Genomic DNA, 20394 nt, shown 5'->3' on the forward strand with positions numbered 1-20394 from the left:
CATAGCCATAGTCATATAATAAGAGTCTGATGGGAATTTCCTCTATCCCAAATATTTTCTTGCCATCCATTCTGAATAAGTTGCTGAAATATTGTTGTAAAGTCATATCTGTGTTCTTCTTTTTTACAAAATGCACTGGCTCATCTCTTGAAAGTTTTTCCATTGTCACATGGCTGCAGTTAATTCCATAGATTTTCTCTATATCAAGCTCCATCACGTCATTCCAGTCCAGAAAATTATCCAAGCCATTGATAACTTTATCTCTAATATCTTCATTAATTTCTTCAGAGATAACGTTAAATTCCAAACAGTAGATTTTATTTCTAATATCCATAAACTCCAGATCTTTTTCCAATTCCACATTTGTTCCAATCTCCAGGGCTTGTATCTTCCCTTTATTTTTTCTTTTCTCATCTCTGATCTCATTCTCCTCTCTCACAGGATCCCCTATTTCTTTAAGCTCCTGCGTCATTTTGCTCAGTTCAATTTTCAGCTCCTTACTGCCCTGTCGCAGGGTTTGTTTCGTTATCTCAATCTCATCCATTATTTTCTGAAACATAATTACTTCCAGATTCTCAGCCACTTTCTTGATTGCCATTTTTAAAACCACGAAAACAAAACAAAACAAAAATAAAGAAGAACCACTTCTTATTTCAGCAACAATTGGGTTAATATTCCAGGCTTGATGACATCACAGTATAAACAGAGCAGCCTGCCTTATCTCTCTATGTTCAAGAATACAAAACAAATTTAGTTCCCAGCATCAAAACAGTTAGTGGCGTCGTGAAGAAGCAGATTCGTCAAAATAAAATAGATCAAAAAGAGAATAGTCCCAGACAATATAATGTTCCAAAGTCCATATTTTTTATTTTTTTCTCCTCGGAATAGAAATCCCTCTTCTGTTTATATCTTTAGAATGCACTTCCAGGACAGCTTTTTGCAATAGAAACAGAGATAAGCTGTTAATTTCGTGAATAACAGAGAAGAGTTATAGCTCACCCAGAAGTTCTTTAAAGCTGATTCATTTGACAAATCTCTTTTTGCTGCAACAATTTAAACCAAGTAAAAAAAAAGATAGAAAGAAGGGTGCTTGCCTGTTAGTCCGTTTTGTCTTTGAAGAAAAGATAAACGTGTCGCATTAATCAGATAGAGCTTGTTCGGAAGTCCGTCCGGCATTGCTGGCTGGACCTTTTCTCATAAATTAATGAAATCCAGTCCTCCCAATAAAAACAGGCTTTTGAGGTTGATCTCTACGTTTCTCCCTGCCCGGGAGAAATTTCATCAGTCAAAAAAAAAAATGTTCTGACTGATTTATATCTGAAAAAGCTTCTTCTGAGGCGGGAGCCGGTCTCAAAAGCAGGCACAAGCGAAGTCACCCTTCCCGGAAGTGAATTGTTAAAACATTTCTGAAGGAGCAGACACACCACCGCCTCCTTCAAGGCAGATGGTATCTCCCCCTCCTCTTGTGAAGCATTAATCACTCCCTGGACCCATCCAGTCACCATCCTATGGCTAGCTCTAAGAAGCCAAGATGGGCAAGGGTCAAGGGGGCAGGTGATTGGCCATACTTCAAGCAGATTGTCCACATCCTCAGGCCACAATAATTGAAACTGATCCAGTACGGATGGAACAGACAGTGCTCTGGATGCCTTTGTTGGACTTGCTGTAATTGTGGCATCCAACTCTGTTTGAATCAGTGATTTTGTCCCTAAAGTGCCTCCCAAAGTTGTTACAGTAGGCCTCCGTCAGAGCAACGCTCTTACCCAGATGACAGAAGCCCATTTACTACTCTGAAAAGCTCTGCCAGATGGCTACTTGCGGATGCAATGGTGGCAGAGAAATAAGTTTTCTTTGCCGCCATCATTGCCATGTGGTAGGCATGATGGTGCAACCTTACCCATGTTCAGTCAGGTTCAGACTGAGATTTATGCCACCTGTGCTCCATCTGCTGATCCTCCTGTTTCATCACTGACAGGTCACTGGAGTACCAAGGAGACCTACATGCTCCACAGCAATGGCACTCAGGAGCTATCGTGTTGCATCTTGCCATACCACAGTGAGACAAGAGCCTCAGCAGGAACATCAGCTGTGTCAGTCACAAAATCTCCCAGAGCATTCTGGAATCCATCAGATTCCATAAAGTCTGAGGGTGGGCCATCTCAATGAGTCCCTCACCCTTGCAGAGTGGAGTTGCTACATTCAACCCATACCTTACTAGGGAATGATCCATCCATGACAATGGACTCACAGCAAGTGCCCCAATCAATGGAATAATACCAGTCCACTCTGTGACAAAGACCAGGTCAAGCGTATGCTCAGCCACATGTATTGAGCCACTGGTGTATTGAGACAGCCCCTTGGTTGTCATGGAGGCCACGAAGTCCCAAGCTGGACCATTTGAGGCAGTCTCAGAGTGGATATTGAAGTCCCCCAACTCCACAGTGAAAGGGTTCTATATCCAAGTTTACCTCCAACAGCTCAGCTAGGGAGGTTGTAGTGCAGTGTGGTGGATGGTACACTAACAACATCCCAGTTCTGTCTCTCTGGCCCAATACTACAAGAATACCTCAAACCCAGATACGGTGTGGATTGGTTTCTTGGAGAGGAAGATGGAATTTTTATGGACGATTGCAACTTCCCCTCCTCGCCCCTCTCATATGGAATGCTCCTGCACCCAGTACCCAGGCAGACACAGTTTATTTATTTATTTATTGGATTTTTATACCGCCCCACTAGCATAGCTCTCTGGGCGGTGTACAACAAATATAATAAATACAATAGAATCACATGGAACAATACAAAAAATATAAATGCAAATCCATAATCTAAAACCAGTTAAAACATATTTAAGAAAAGCTAAAATGCCTGATAAAATAGGAAGGTTTTAACTTGGCGCCGAAAGAATAGCAATGTCAGCGCCAAGCGCACTTCTTCGGGAAGACTATTCCACAGTTTGGGGGCCACCACTGAGAAGGCCCTAGTTCTTGTTACCATCCTCTGAGCTTCTCTATGAGTCGGAACTCGGAGGAGGGCCTTCGATGTTGAGCGTAGTGTACGAGCAGGTTCATATCGGGAGAGGCGTTCCAAAAGGTATTGTGGTCCCGCGCCGTATAAGGCTTTATAGGCTAAAACCAACACTTTGAATCTGGCCCGGAAGCATATAGGTAGCCAGTGCAAGCGGGCCAGAACAGGTGTTATGTGTTCAGACCGCCTGGTCCTCGTTATTAGTCTGGCCGCCGCATTTTGCACCAGCTGTAGCTTCCGAACTGTCTTCAAAGGCAACCCTATGTAGAGCGCATTGCAGTAGACCAATCGAGAGGTTACCAGAGCATGAACAACTGAAGTGAGATTTTCTCTGTCCAGATAGGGACGTAGCTGGGCCACCAACCGAAGTTGGTAGAACGCATTCCGTGCCACCGAGGCTACTTAAACTAATTAAACTAAACTACTTGAGCCTCGAGTAACAGAGAAGGATCTAAAAGTATTCCCAGACTACGAACCCGCTCTTTCAGGGGGAGTGTAACCCCATCGAGAACAGGATGAGCATCCACCATCTGATCAGAGAAACCACCCACCATCAGCATCTCAGTCTTCTCTGGATTGAGCCTCAGTTTATTAGCTCTCATCCAGTCCATTATCGCAGCCAGGCAACAGTTCAGCACATTGACAGCCTCACCTGAAGAAGATGAAAAGGAGAAGTAGAGCTGCGTGTCATCAGCATACTGGTGACAACGCACTCCAAAACTCCTGATGACCGCACCAAGCGGCTTCATGTAGATGTTAAAAAGCATGGGAGACAGAACTGACCCCTGTGGGACTCCATATTGGAGGACCCACAGCGTCAAGCAATGTTCCCCAAGCACTACCTTCTGGAGACGACCCGTCAAGTAGGAGCGGAACCACTGCAAAGCAGTACCTCCAACACCCAACTCCACAAGTCTCTCCAGAAGGATACCATGGTCGATGGTATCAAAAGCCGCAGAGAGATCAAGGAGAATCAACAGAGTTACACTCCCTCTGTCTCTCTCCCAACATAGGTCATCATACAGGGCAACCAAGGCTGTCTCAGTGCTGAAACCGGGCCTAAAACCCGATTGAAATGGATCTAGATAATCGGTTTCATCCAATAGCGCCTGGAGCTGGCTAGCAAACACTCATTCCAAGATCTTGCCCAGGAATGGAACATTCGCTACTGGTCTGTAGCTATCAAGATTTTCTGGGTCCAAGGAAGGTTTTTTCAGAAGTGGTCTCACTATTGCCTCTTTCAGACAGCCAGAGACCACTCCCTCTCGTAAAGAGGCATTTATCACTTCCCTGGCCCAGGTAGCTGTTCCATCCCTGCTAGTTTTTATAAGCCAAGAGGGGCAAGGATCTAGTGCAGAAGTGGTTGCACGTACCTGTCCAAGCACCTGGGTCACTGAGCTCATCCACCCAGGTCTCACATACATGCCAGGTCTGCCCCTTCATCCACAATCAAATTGTGGATGATAGATATTTTATTTTGGGCATACCTGGCATTTAACAACACCATCACCAGGTGTTGGGTATCCTGTCAATTTCAACGGAAAGAGACAATCCTGGAATACAAAGGAATGGGAGCATCTTGTTCAGTCGAAATGAATGGAATGCTCTATACCAGTTGTTCCCAATATTTTCCCCCATGGACTCCTTTAAATACATAAAGGTCCTGGAGACCTACTTAATTATTTTTCTGCCTATTGTAACAATTTTAAGTTCATAGATTTGAAATAATAATACTATAAAATACAGTTTAAGAAATAAAAACAATAAAAATACAATTAAAAATCAGTTTGAACATTCAGTGCATTGGATGTGCCATCTCCCGGCTTCAGCCTCCAATCCACAAACATGCCATGAGCCACCCAAATGAAACTTACAGTCCTCCGTTTGGGAACCTCTGCTCTATACAAATGGAACAGATCGCTGAATTATGGTATTTGTCTCTATACTGCATGAAGTCTTAGCATGGAACTACACTTTATGCATGGGACAGGACCAATACCAAACAAATGGCATTCCTGTGTCAGGTTCTCTCCCAGTTCCCTGTAGCATAAAGGATCACTTACCTTCATATCGCAAGATCATCACATTATGTGTTTTCTTGTTCTTGCTCCACATCATTGGTTGTCACTGATGGAAAGTGGACAGAAACATATCAAATGGTGATGTCATAATGAATGGAAAAATATCCTACATGTTATGGGAAATGAGGAGAAGTTGACACTGGAATACCTTTTTCATAGTATAATATGTAACTTCACCCTTAGAATAGTTCTGGCTGAATTTGAGCTTCAGCCTTGTAGTTCTGGTATGTCCCTCACAGTTCACTTCTTCCTGTACCTCTCATGCATTTTATTTTACTATATCCATATGCATTAGGTTCTGCCAGACTGTCTGGACAATTTGTCAGGGTATGTGAGCAGACACTGCATCCTTCTTGCTCCATTATAGTAAGAGCCTTGAAATTACTGTAGCAAATTTCAAAGTTTCAGATTTGGATGGACAGGCAGTCGCACAAGAAATAAAAAAGTTGGGGGAACCCACCACAAACTAGGCAGAAAACAAAGATGATTATATGCATTATTTTTTATTCAAGGAGAGGTAATTATACAGCCACAAGAGTGGCTGTATACTATAGCCAGCGGGGGGTTTTCACATTCCGCAATGTTAAATTGAAAATATCCCCCATGCCATTCTGATGCTTCCCATAAGCTCATTTCAAAACAAAACCTTACAAAACATAGTCCTTAACTCAGAAACACTTGCTTAACAACCCTCTCAATTTTCATGGTGATGCACAAAACAGTCGGAGAGAATAGACAGTTCAAAGTGTAAAAAGACAGAAAAAACCTCAGAGACCTTTAGACTTTTTCTCTGAGAGTTCTCATAATCTGTTGAACTTCATTAAAAATCAGCCATGTTCACAGGGTACCTGTAATCCTAATACTGACCTTGCCCCATACTCTGACCTTCATCTTCTGAAGTTTAAAAGTTAAAAAAATGCCTGGCTGATTTTTAATTAATAAATTTTGTCTGGAAGCCAGTGATAAGGGCGGGCATGCTCAGTAAGAACCAACTGTCAGAGTTCTAAAAGCCTCACAGCTGCTGGGCTTGGCTAATTAAGGGGCCACACCCACACCAGACTTTGATTTCACTTAAAACAGTCATGGCTTCCCTCAGAGAATCCTGGCAATATATAGTTGGTGAAGTGTGTTGAGAGGAGACTCATGTTCCATTGAGAGAGCTTCAGTGGCTAGAGTAGTTTAACAGTCAGCCACTCTGATTGAAGTCTGTGAGGGGAACTGGGTGTCTCCCAGCAACTCTCAGCACCCTTCCCAGGATTCTTTGAGAGAAGCCATGACTGTCCAAAGTGAAATAAAAGCCTGATGTGGATGTGGCCAGGGACAGCTTTGGTTTAAATTTGGGTTGGAAGCTACATGTGTCTGCTGTAGAATAAAAGGGTGGGGGAAAGGCTGAAAAGCAATGATACTGTTCACAATGTTTTCCTTTTGGGAAGGAAAGGGGCTTCCCTTCTGCCCAGTGCCCACCCACCCAATCTCCTCCCCTCCCCTCCCTGCCCCTGGTCAGTGTTGGACTATGTCCTGGGAGACCAGAGTTCAAATTCCCACACAGCCATGAAGCACACTAGGTGACTTTGGGCCAGTCACTGCCTCTCAGCCTCAGAGGAAGGCAATGGTAAAACTACCTCTGAATACCGTTTACCATGAAAACCCTATTCATAGGGTCAACATAAGTCGGGATTGACTTGAAGGCAGTCCATTTCCATTTTCAAACATGATTGCACAGAAATAAATCCCATTGACCTCAAAAAGTATGCAAATGATCAAACCCACCCTCCCTTCTCCTTCCTCCTAACCCCCCTCTTGCCCCTTCCCTCCCCCTTCCTTTGCCCCTCCCTATCCATCCCCATCCCCTTCCAATGCCCTCCTTCCCTTCCCCCTCCTCCCACTCCCCCTTCTCCCGCTCCCCTTCCTCATCCCCAGTTTTACCTATCTAAAGCATGACTGCAGGGAAGTAAATGCCATTGAACTCTATAAGCGCGCAAATGATCAAACCTGCTCTCCCCTCCCCCTTCCTTTGTCCCCCTCCAATACGCTCCTTCCTGCTCCTCCTCCCCCATGGTCAGTTTTTCCTATCCTAACCATCATTGCATAGGAGTAAATCCCATTGAACTCAATAAGAATGCAAATGATCAGACCTGCTTTTCCTCTCCTTCCCCTCTCCTCCCCTCCTCCCCTCCCCTCTTCCTTCTTTCTCCTCCCTGCCCACTCCAGCTCTCCCTCCCTCCCCCCTGGTCACTTTTACCTATCCTCCCCTCCCTCCTCTCCCCATCCCCTGTGGTCAGTTTCACCTATCCTAAGCATGATTGCAGAGGAGTAAATCCCACTGAACTCAATAAGCATGCAAATGATTGATCCACTCTCAGCAAACTTGCACAGGATCCCATTTCTTACCTCCCGGATTAAAAAGCAGGGAAATTCACTAATAGGCAAAAAACCTTGCTGTTTAAGAACATACCTATAGCCAAGAGATATTTCTATCAAACTTTAAAAAGCAGGGAAATTGCGCAGCTATAGTGAATGCACCAGGGGAGCAGGAGACCTGACCTCCTCTCTGAGATATTGGACTGCCCTACAAAGTTGTCAAAATGCAAACACAATTTGTGTTGGTCTTTCACAGTGCAATCCACTTCCTATGTAGCTTGGAAGAATTTGGTAACATGTGCCTCTGAGCATATGGTGAGTGGTGGCAACACCTGTAATTAGCCCAAATAATAGAAAGAAGATATGTCCTGTGCTGATCTTGTTTTAGCTGGGAGGAAGCAACATTATTAAGACAGTTGATATAGTTCAGATGGTCACTTTAAATATGTCTGATTTACTTTGCAATTTTAGTGAAGTTTCCTATAGGAAATCATTTTCTTTTGTTTCTGTTTCTGTGAAGATATGAAGTACAGCAACACTTTGCAAAATTTAAACTAAAAAAACTCCAAACAGCTTACCTGAGGAGATACGCCTGGCGCCTACGGTACTTTCTTTTAGGCGCCAGGTTAAGACCCGGCTATACTCCCAGGCATTTTAATGTTTTTACGTTTAATTTTTTTGTTAGTTAATTTGCTGCTATGTGTTATTGATTTTATTATATTATTGTATTTTAATCCAGTTTTGTACACCGCCCAGAGAGCTACTAGCTATGGGCGGTCTAGAAATGAAACGAAATAAAATAAATAAAATAAATAAATTATCGTGGAATTATTTGTTTATTTATTTATTTATTACATTTGTATACCGCCCCATAGCCGAAGCCCTCTGGGTGGTTTACAACAAATAATGGCACTGACTTCTGCAGAATAGTCTCCAGTGGACCTCAGGAGTGTCTCAATTTGCACAAGGTAAAACAGTGGGAGGTGAAATATATTGTAGCAAAATTCTAGGTGTGTTCTATGTGCCCACCTTGCCTTAAATAAAGTGGTGTAAACATAGGAGGCTGAAAACATGCACCCTCTTTTTTCCAACAGGTAGAGTCATTGAAGTAGCAACATATTGTAATCGGTCTGATTTTACATCATACTGCAGTTTCAGATTCAACTGTTAATGCACCCAAAATAGAAATAGAACATAACCTCCAATTTGAAACACAAAAGGCTGTCTTCACCATCGTATGACATTGACCAATAAAAAGGCTTTGAAATTAATAAAAATACATTTGACACAGATTTCACAGATGAATAATGAGGGAAATAAAATTTTCTAGTTAGATTCTCTGTAGAAACATTAGTAACACAGGAAAGAAGCAAAGAAAGAAGAACACCAACAAACATACAAAAATATAATTATCTTTGGAGATGACAAGTGTTGCCACCACTCACCATATGCTCAGAGGCACATGTTACCAAATTCTTCCAAGCTACACAGGAAGTGGATTGGACTGTGAAAGACCAACCCAAATTGTGTTTGCATTTTGACAACTTTGTAGGGGAGTCCAATATCTCAGAGAGGAGGTCAGGTCTCCTGCTCCCCTGGTGCATTCACTATAGCTGCCCAATTTTCCTGCTTTTTAAAGTTTGATAGAAATATGTCTTGGCTATAGGTATGTTCTTAAACCACAAGGTGTTTTGCCTATTAGTGAATAAAGACAGAGAGATAACAATGTACTATAATGGGGATCACCAACCTTTTTGGGCCAGTAGGCACATCTGGAATTTTAAGAGAGTGCCATGGGTGCCAGTCACAAAATAGGTGCCATGGGGTTTGGCATACCACAAAATGACTGTCACATCTAAAAGAGCAGAAAAAGAGGCAGGACTACAAAAAGACTTGGGCATACCCCTTATCAGCTCCCTCCCTCCACTCAAAGAGAAAAAAGCACCTAGATCAGCCATCACATACTCATAGACAAAAGTTATTTGCACCATAGGAGGAACTGGTAGGTGCATTGGTGCCTGAGGGTCCCACGTTGGTGTCCCCTGTACAATATATACATGTTGAGTGAACTTTAACCTTTCATTGTAGGATAGTTTTAATTGTGGTCACATCTTTGCAGGAGATCCACATCTCATTTCTTATTCTGGAGGGTTAGCCAGTTAGCAGCAAACCCCACAAATTATCTTACATCACCTTAAAGTTGTTACACTAACAAATTTATTGTGGCATAGGCTTTTATATGACAGAACCCACTTCCTCAGATGCATGTAATGTTAACCTTAGTTGGCAGGTATAGATTCACAGAGGAGTAGAGAGACAAAAAAGCTTGGTGCTTAATGGGGTACAACTGCCCCTGAAAGACCAAGTCCGCAGCCTGGGGGTCATTCTTGACTCCCAGCTGTCCATGGAGGCTCAGGTCTTGGCTGTGAGCCGGGCAGCGTTGTATCAATTCCATTTGATATGCAGGCTGCACTCCTACCTTCCCAACCATCTGCTCCCATCTGTGGTACATGCCCTGGTCTCCTCTCGCCTAGACTACTGTAATGTGCTGTACGTGGGGTTAGCCTTGAAAATGGTCCAGAAGCTGCAACTGGTACAGAATGCGGCGGCTCACCTGATTAAGGGTAGCCGCCGGCGAGACCACATTACTCCAGTGCTGAAGGAGTTGCACTGGTTACCAGTTGCTTTCCGAGCCCAATTCAAGGTGTTGGTTTTGACCTTTAAAGCCCTGTACAGTTTCAGCCCAGTCTATCTGAAAGAGCGCCTCCAGCATCATCAGTGTTGCCGCCCAACAAGATCAGCCTCAAAAGACCTCTCCATCCCACCAGTTAAAACAGCTAGACTGGTGAGAACAAGAGAGAGGGCTTTTTCAATCGTGGCACCCAATTTATGGAATTCCCTCCCAAATGACATCCGCCATGCCCCCTCCATGATGAGCTTCCTCCGGACCCTGACAACCTGGCTCTTCAGGCAGGCCTTTGGAGTGGGTTAGATTTTAGTGTTATTGTTGGAATTTTAAGGCTCTAATGTGAACTGAATGTTTTTATGTTGTGCGTCGCCCAGAGTGGCTGGACAACCAGCCAGATGGGCGACTAATAGATTAGATAGATAGATAGATAGATAGATAGATAGATAGATAGATAGATAGATAGATAGATAGATAGATAGATAGATAGATAGATAGATAGATAGATAGATAGATAGATCAACGGGAGATGTAATGGAAGAAAGACAACTTCTAGTCATTTCTCCTTTTTTGCCATTTCTGATGTCTCTCATCTGTTCCTGAGCTGTTCTTTGTTCTTTTAGAGCATGTGGTCTTAGCTGACTGCTGACCGTCTTGACTATTGACTATCTTGGCTCCTGCAGTGAAATGTGTAGGTTGTAGACATTTGATACATTTCCTTGAAAAACCACAGACATGCCCTGGTTTTGTACTGGAGAGAATATTGCTTTCCTGTGCCTGCCCAAATGAGCCATTGTGAGGCCTTCATTTGCCTCCTAATCTCTTGACATATGATCACTGTGCCTCTGTTTTTGTCCCTGTTTTTGCTCCATATTGACATTCCTGTCATAAAGTCTAGTCTTCTAAATTCTTTCATGACTCATACCTTTTCACTTTCTGAATCCCCCTCCCACAACATCACCTCTAGCTCACCCCATATTTCACTGTCTCTTAGTAGCAATGTGTATTTTTCATTTTTGCATTTTTCTGTAGACTGCAAGCTGTCAATCTTGTGATGTGCTTCCCCCCCAATAGTGTGTAGTTGTTAAGACATATGGGGTGGTGTGGGGTGGAGGTAAAGGAAATCTAAAGAAATGTTCTGCAATTCTTTTTCATGGATTGGATAGCCATTGCTTAGCTGAATGTTAAGCACAAATATTGATGTTTAATGTCACTATTATTTTTGTAAATAGTATCTTATTTTTTCAAATGCAAAGCTGTATCACTGAACACTAAAGTCAGGATCATTCAGACCATGGTATTCCTGATCTCTATGTATGGATGTGAAAGTTGGACAGTGAAAAAACTGGATAAGAGAAAAATCAACTCATTTGAAATGTGGTGCTGGAGGAGAGCTTTGTGCATACCATGGACTGTGAAAAAGACAAATAGTTGAGTGTTAGAACAAATTAAACCAGAACTATCACTGGAAGCTAAAATGATGAAACTGAGGTTATCATACTTTGGAGACATAATGAGAAGACATGATTCAGTAGAAAAGACAATAATGCTGGGGAAAACAGAAAGGAGTAGAAAAAGAGGAAGGCTGAACAAGAAATGGATTGATTCCATAAAGGAAGCCACAGACCTGAACTTACAAGATCTGAACAGGATGGTTCGTGACAGATGCTATTGGAGGTGGCTGATTCATAGGGTCGCCATAAGTCGTAATTGACTTGAAGGCAACAACAACAAATCTTGATTTTTAGAGGAAATTATGTTACTTGCTAACTTCATTTTAGACAGAAATTCAAAGTGTATAAGATCATTCATTTTTATTCTCTAAGTGTTGCTAACATGGTGGCTGCAGAGCACTTACCTGGTGCCTAAAGAATCTCTTCTCTCTGCCGCTACACTGCTGAAATTGGGCTTGAAAGAAGCATTCTAAGGTTGCTGCAGGATACTGGTTCACCCTGAAGTTAAATGACCTTTAGAGGTTAGTTGTTACAGATCTAGTCAAGGAAAGACTGGAACTACTTTTCTCTTTTGGATGGAAGAGAAGACTGAAGAACTGAACTGTTCCCATGGGGAATACTTGAAAGAGAGAATTGCTAAGCTTTCCTAGCTGAATTGCTACTTGCTGAAATCACACCTAGAAGGGGAAGCTTAGAGCTACCCTAATACAGGCATACCCCGCTTTAACGTTCGCAATGGGACCGGAGAGTATACTTTAAGTGAAAATCTACTTTAAGTGAAACAATTGTCTTCACTTGTACTGCACGCAGTCACCACTAGATGGCAGCGGCGTCATGCCAATAAAATGTACGTTATTGCGAAGCGCACGAACGTTAAGCGGGGTATGGGGACGTATGGAGCATGTACGTTATAGGGAGGCAACATTAAGTGAAGCAACGTTAAGCGGGGTATGCCTGTACCTTGAACCTGGCTCAGCAATTCCTATTGGCTTGAAGCTGCAGAGCCACAGAAGCCTCTCTGCTGCCACCTGCTGGTTGGAGTTTCTTATTATCACCTACTACAGTTGTTGCCATCTGCTGGTTGGAATACCTCATTGCAACATAATAATAATAATAATAATAATAATAATAATAATAATAATTTAATTTTTAGGCCGCCTATCTGGCCGAAGCCACTCTAGGCGGCGTACATATTAAATTCAATAAAATACAAAATACAGTAAATACAATAAATACAATAAAATACAAATAATCATCAGTGACAGAATAGCAGCAATTGTAATACATAGCAGCGGGGATTGAGTATATAATTAGCCCATACCGATAGTCTCAAAGGCCTGACCAAACAGCCAAGTTTTTAATGCTCGGCGGAAGGTATCCAGGGAAGGGGCATGTCGAAGATCGAACGGGAGGGAATTCCAGAGAGTGGGGGCCGCCACCGAAAAAGCCCTCTCTCTAGTCCCCACCAACCTAACTACTTTTGTTGGTGGGATTGAGAGAAGGCCCTGCGTGGCAGATCTTGTCGGGCGGCATAGTTGGTGACGCTGGAGGTGCTCCTTCAGACAAACCAGGCCGAAACCATATAGGGATTTAAAGGTTAACACCAACACCTTGAATTGGGCCCGGAAAACTACTGGAAGCCAGCGTAGATTAAATAATACTGGTGTAATATGATCATGGCGACGGCTGTTTGTAAGTAAATGAGCCGCCGCATTCTGTACCAGTTGAAGTTTCCGGACCATTTTCAAGGGTAACCCCACGTAGAGCGCATTGCAGTAGTCTAATCGAGAGGTGACCAGGGCATGTACTACCAGTGGGAGCTGATGAACAGGGAGGTAGGGTTGCAGCCTGCGTATGAGGTGTAGTTGGTACCAGGCTGCCCGGCTCACTGCCGAAATCTGAGCCACCATGGACAGCCTGGAATCAAGAACAACCCCCAGGCTGCGGACCTGGTCCTTCAGGGGCAATTGTACCCCATTAAACCTCAGGTCAACAGAACCCAGCCTACCCCTGTCTCCCACAAGCAGTACCTCGGTCTTGTCAGGATTTAGCTTCAGCCTGTTCCTTCCCATCCATCCACTCACGGATTCCAGGCACTTGGACATGGTCTCCACAGCCAACTCTGGTGAAGACTTAAACGAGAGATAGAGCTGTGTGTCATCCGCATATTGGTGACACCGCAGCCCAAATCTCCTGATGATAGATCCCAGTGGCTTCATGTAGATGTTAAATAGCATGGGAGAGAGGATAGAACCCTGTGGCACTCCACAAGTGAGGGGCCAAGGGTCTGAAACCTCATCTCCCAATGCTACTTGTTGGTGCCTGTCAGAGAGAAAGGAACGGAACCACTGTAAAACAGTGCCTCCAATTCCCAGTCCTTCCAGGCGATCCATCAGGATACCGTGGTCAACGGTATCAAAAGCCGCTGAAAGATCTAGGAGGACAAGAAAGGTGAATTCTCCCCTATCTAATGCCCTCCTCATATCATCCACCAGAGCGACCAAGGCTGTTTCAGTTCTATGTCCAGTCCTGAAACCCGATTGGTATGGATCCAGATAATCCGTTTCATCCAAGTGTGCTGACAATTGGTTAGCCACCACTCACTCCATGATCTTGCCCAAAAATGGTAAATTCGAAACAGGGCGGAAGTTGTTCAGAACTTGGGGATCCAAGGAGGACTTCTTTAAGATAGGTTTTATAATTGCCTCCTTGAGGGCCAGTGGCATCACACCCTCCACTAAGGATGCGTTTACCACTGCCCTAATCCCTTCGCCCAGTTTCTCCTTGCAATTCACAAGGAGCCATGATGGGCATGGATCAATCAGACAAGTGGTAGGCTTCACAGATGAAAGCACTTTGTCCACTTCCTCAGAAGGGAGACGCCGAAACTGATCCCACTGGACCGGATTGCAAATGGTCAACTCTGGTTCATTCACTGCATCCACGGCGTACGGAATTGAGCTCCTTAGGTGTTCGATTTTATCAGCAAAGTGTTTTGCCAATTTGTCACAGGAGGTCTTAGAATGTTCCAGGGGTACCTGAGCAACTGGACCGACCAGGCTTCGGACCACCTGGAACAACCTCCTGGGACAACACTCTGCGGATGCAATAGAGGCAGCAAAGAAATCCTTCTTTGCCGCCTTCACTGCCACCTGGTAGGCAGCTACTGCTGCTCTGACCTGTGTCCGAGCACCTTCGGAGCGAGATTTCCGCCACCGGCGTTCTAGTCGTCTCACCTCCCGCCTCAGATTGCGCAACCGTGGTGTATACCATGGCGCTATCTGAGTTCTGTTCAGGGGGAGAGGACGTTTCGGGGCAACTCGGTCCAATGCCCTGGTGATCCCCTCATTCCACTCCATCACCAGGGTTTCGACCGAGCGACCTTCAGCAGGTTCCAATTCCCCAAGCGCAGTCAGGAATCCATCAGGATCCATCAAGCGCCTGGGGCGGACCATTCTAATAGGTCCTTTGCCCCTGCGGAGAGCGTGTGGCAACGAGAAATCTATGTTCACCAGATAGTGATCTGACCATGACACAGGGGTATAAGAAATAGCCCCCACTTTCAGAACACTTCCCTCCTCTCCCAGGACAAATACAAGGTCGAGAGCATGACCGGCTACGTGGGTGGGCTCAGTATTATTAAGGTGCAGTTCCCAGGAAGCCATGGTTTCCAGGAAATCCCGAGGGGCTCCAACGAGAGTGGTCTCAGCATGCACGTTGAAGTCCCCGAGAATTAATAGCTCTGGGGACAACACTCGTACATCCGAGATCACCTCGAGCACCTCGGCCAGGGAGTCTGCTGTGTTGCAGGGTGGGCGGTACACAAGCAGAATCCCTAAACTGCCCTTCGGGCCCAACCTCCCATACATGCAATCAACAAACTTGGTCCTCGGGAGGGGAGGTCTGGTAAAAACCAAAGATTTCCGATAGATACATCAGTTGCTGCAGCCTCTGCTGAAACAAAATATTGTTGATGGACATGTTGGACTACAATATTGTTTGTAATGTTCCCTGTATTGCTAATCTGTTGTTGACTCACTGTTTGTTAGCTGAATAAATATGATTGCTTGCACATACCTTAGGAGTGAGTGTGTTTATTTTATTTATAAACGTATTGGTATACTGCTATTTCATTTAAAAAACATCAAAGCTCCTCTCCTGAGGGCCAAACCTTTACAATCGCTTTTGGGATTGCATTGATTGGATTGCCAAAGGCCATATCCTGTGCATATGTCTTGCAACATTCTCTTATTTGAGATGACAGACTTAACTCTTTCAGCTGCTTTTTCCGTCGGGTCTCAAGCAGCCTTTTTGAAAAATGAACCAAATCAAAGCCATTTTAAAAATCATATAGGCCATGTTAGGGTGGAGTGTCTCTCAGGTTTATAGGCTCGTAGCTAGCCTGCCAATACTGTGCCTCCTAACTGCCTGGTTGCAGGGCAGTAGAATTGCACATCCTTCCTTCGCCTTATGGCCTTTGCCTTTTACCTGGCAAAAGGATGGTTGTTAGCAGTTTTGTTGCTATCTGTATTTGTCCTGCCAGGGAGTCCTGGAACTTGTGATGGCATGAGCTGCTGTTTTCCTGGCCACTAGCCTATGGTATTAGCTGTGCAGGTGCTATGGGCTCTTCCTGACTGTGCACTTGTGCATTGTGCAGGAACATGCATGGAACCATTTCTGTGATATCATCTGATTCTTCCCACAATCAACACATATTGAGTGGTGCCTTCAGTGCATGGCTGTTTGAGACATTGGCTGCAATGATGTCATGATTGCAACAGAATTGGCAAGGATGCTATGAGGGGGTTTGTCATTGCTGCTATATTGCCTCATTTCTCCCACTGCTTTTACTGTGTTTTCGAAGTTGCTGCTGGGAGAGCATCAGATAGCTGTGCCAGAGTAAGCTCAAAGTGTAGTGGTGGTCATGATTAGAATGTGCTTTACCTGAGTGTCATATTTTTGGATGTCACTAATACATCTCACTGTTTTGCTCTAGTGACATTCTTTTTTACCCTGTCATATTTTTTTGGGATGAGTCAGTAAACACACACTCCTGTTTTCCTGTCACTACATTAATTTTTCATCATGTTTTCCATTTAGGCAGAACATTCAATTCTTGAGCTTCCACCCAAACATTTACTGTGGATGTATTCTAAGCTCTATCAGCATGACCTTATCCTGCTATCGCTTTACACTGTCACTTGGATCCTACATTAACTTAAAGAAAGTATAATTGATTTCAGTACAGCATACTTCCAAGTAAATGTGCTTTGTATGGCAGACCTAGAGTTCATCGTGCTGTTCCTAAAAAGTTGATTTATCAGTCAGTGGTTCTCCTTCTAACTAAAGGTCTTCATGCTTAGATTTCAATTATGGATTGGCACCCATTCATTACTTGGAAGTAGGTCCCATTGATTTCTCGAACTTCCATGTGTCTGGCAGTGCATGCATTTCATGATGAACAATGTAAGAGCTGTACTCATCTTTTTTTATAAAGCACATATACATTGTAAGCACATGTATACACTGCATATACCACAAGCTGGGTTTTTTGGCGATGTGTATACATAGTCTTCTTTGCAAGGTATAGGGAACACCAGTGCTACATGTGAATATCTATTACATGTGTGAAGAAAGTGGGTAGAGAAGGTTTTCTCCCTCCCTCATAATAATAGAACTTGAGGACATCCAATGAAGCTGAATGTTGGAAGATTCAGGACAGAGGAAAGAAAATGCATGGAATTCACCCCACAATAAGTATTGATGGCCACTAACTTGGATTAGACAAATTTATGGAGTATTAGGCTCCCTCCACTGTCAAAGGCAATATGCCTCTATATACCAGTTGCTGGGAATCACGAGTAGGGAGAGTGCTGTTGCATTCAGGTCCAGCTTGTAGGCTTCCCATAGGTAACTGGTTGACCACAGTGAGAACAGAATACTGGACTACATGGGCCTTGGTCTGATCTAGCAGGTCTCTTTTTATTATTTATAAAAATATTTGTATACCGCTATTTCGTTAAAAACATCAAAGTGATTTACAATATGTTAAAAATGACCACAGAATAAAACATTAAAAAATACAATAAAAACAAAGGTCAACTGTTGCAAAAAAAAAGCATCTTCTTAATTGCCTGCAAAAGCCTGGGGGACCAGAAAGGTTTTCAGCAGGCGCTTAAAACAGAAGGCACCTACTACATCTCTGTTGGCACAGCATTCCAGAGCAGTGGGCTGATGACACTGAAGGCTAGATTTTGTGTTGATGTTAAATGAGCCTTGCCAACTTGGGGGACAACCAAAGCCACTCCTGCCGATGATCCCAGTGATCGAGCTGGGATAGAAGGGTTCAGGCGGTCTTCATCCCTATATCTATATATGCATCATGTTTACAAAAGGGGGAGCTTTGGCAACCTGTGGGGGGGCAGGTGGAGGGCCTTCACAACCAGTTAAGGGGAAAGGGGGAGGGCTCTAGAGACCCAGGGGGAAGGGTGTAGCTTTGGTGATGGTAGGCGAGGTTGGTGAATGAAGCAAGCAGGCGCAACTGCCCATAGTTCTTACTATCTAACTTCTATAATGTGAAACTCAATCCTAACAAGACTGAGATGCTGTTGGTGGGAGGACCCTCTGCCCAGATGGTTGACGTTCGACCTGTCCTAGATGGGGTTACACTCCCCCTAAAGGAACAGGTACGTAGTTTGGGGGTCTTATTAGATCCGCTTCTGTCACTTGAGGCTCAGGTAGCCTCGGTGGCACGGAATGCATTCTACCAGCTCCGGCTGGTAGCCCAACTACGACCCTATTTGAGCAAGGAGCATCTTGCCTCAGTTATCCATGCTATGGTAACCTCTAGATTGGACTACTGTAATGCACTCTACGTGGGGCTACCTATGAAGACGGTTCGGAAACTTCAGCTAGTGCAAAATGCTGCGGCCAGAGTTCTCACTGGGACAAAGAAATTTGACCATATAACACCTGTCCTGGCGCAGCTGCACTGGCTACCGATATGTTTCCGGGCCAGATTCAAAGTGTTGGTTCTTACCTATAAAGCCCTAAACGGCATCGGACCGCAATACCTGATGGAGCGCCTCTCTCGCTATGTACCTACCCGTTCACTACGCTCGACGTCGAAGGCCCTTCTCCGGGTCCCAACCCATAAAGAGGCCCGGAGATCAACAACTAGATCTAGGGCCTTCTCGGTGGTGGCCCCCGAACTATGGAATGCCCTCCCAGACGAGATACGCCTGGCGCCTTCTCTGTTATCTTTTCGGCGCCAGGTAAAAACTTACCTTTTCGCCCAGGCTTTTTAAATTTTGTAAATTTTTAAATATTTTAATTTAACATTTTAAACTCAATATGATCTTAATTTAAATCTCAATGGCAATTTTATTAATGTTTTATAATTGTACTATATATATATATATTTTCCACACTTGCTCATATTTTAATTGTGATTTTATTTGTTGTACACCGCCCTGAGAGCTTTCTGCTATAGGGCGGTCTAGAAATGTAATTAAATAAATAAAATAAATAAATAAATAACCTGGCACAGAAAGTGCCTAGGATATCAGTCTCTCTTTTATGTGTTTCACATAAAAACTGGCAATTCAAATGTTTTGTTATTTTGTCTCATAGAGTAATACATTATGCGACTCATAGATCTAATGGACTGATTACCTATGGGGCTGTCAGCATGTAAATATCAGTAGGGATGCGTTGTTAGTACTGATGAAGAATATGAACAATCTAAGTTTATATCTGTTTTAAAACTGAGGTTTAGAACTCATGACAAAAATATTATTCATATTTATCTCTTCTTATACTTTTTCTTCTTGACAGTGTCTTGCGACATTGACAGATGTAGCCAAAGAATACTTACTCAAATATTTGTTCCCTTAATCCCAATGGGGACTACAAAGTGTGTTTAGGACTGCAATAGGGCAACGTTGCCCTGCAGACTGCCAACAAAAGCGGTGACTTGCTTTGCTGCAACTATTGCAGCACCCTAACCGATCAGATCTGCAGTGTCTGATCCTCATATGTCAGTAAGTTATTCTGTAATGAAGCAGAAAAAACACACAGTTATAGAAGCAGCCTTGCTATGTGTGGGTTTGTAGACTAGGAGGAGCTGGAACAATGAGATGTAACTCGAGTCCCATTCCTCGACCCAAAGGGAAATATGCACAGACTATTTCAGAGACATTTACACATATGCCCCATTTGCCCCTAGCCAGGGCTTTAATGTATGCTGGATGGACAGCAGGAGAAGCAAGATGGAATCAGAAATTACACATGAAGCATGGTCAAATCAGGGTCAAACAACATGTTAAGCATAATGCATATTTATTAATTTATTACATTTATATCCCACAATTTCTCCCAGTAGTAGCCCAGGGCAGCAAACAAAAACACTCTAAAACATCATAAAAACAGACTTTCAAATGTATTAAAACATGTTTAAAAATGTCTTTTTAAAAAAAAGCTTTTAAAACATCTTAAAAAGCAATTCCGACACAGACTGGGATAAGGTCTCTACTTAAAAGGCTTATTGAAACAGGAAGGCAGCCTTGTCTCTTATTTTTCTTTAATTAATTGCAGCCATGCCCCTCCCTTGTTATCTGGATCACAGTGCATGGGGAGGGGAGGGTTAATTCTTCCTTCCTCAGACACAATTCATTTCAGAATTATCTCCCACACAGCTATGAAGCTAAGGAAAAAGGTTTCCATTGGCAGCTGCTCAATGGTGACTTAGGGGAAGGATGTAGCTCAGTGGCAGAGCACCTGTTTTGCA

This window comes from Rhineura floridana, chromosome 9 (assembly GCF_030035675.1).
Source record: "Rhineura floridana isolate rRhiFlo1 chromosome 9, rRhiFlo1.hap2, whole genome shotgun sequence".
Lineage (NCBI taxonomy): Eukaryota > Metazoa > Chordata > Lepidosauria > Squamata > Rhineuridae > Rhineura > Rhineura floridana.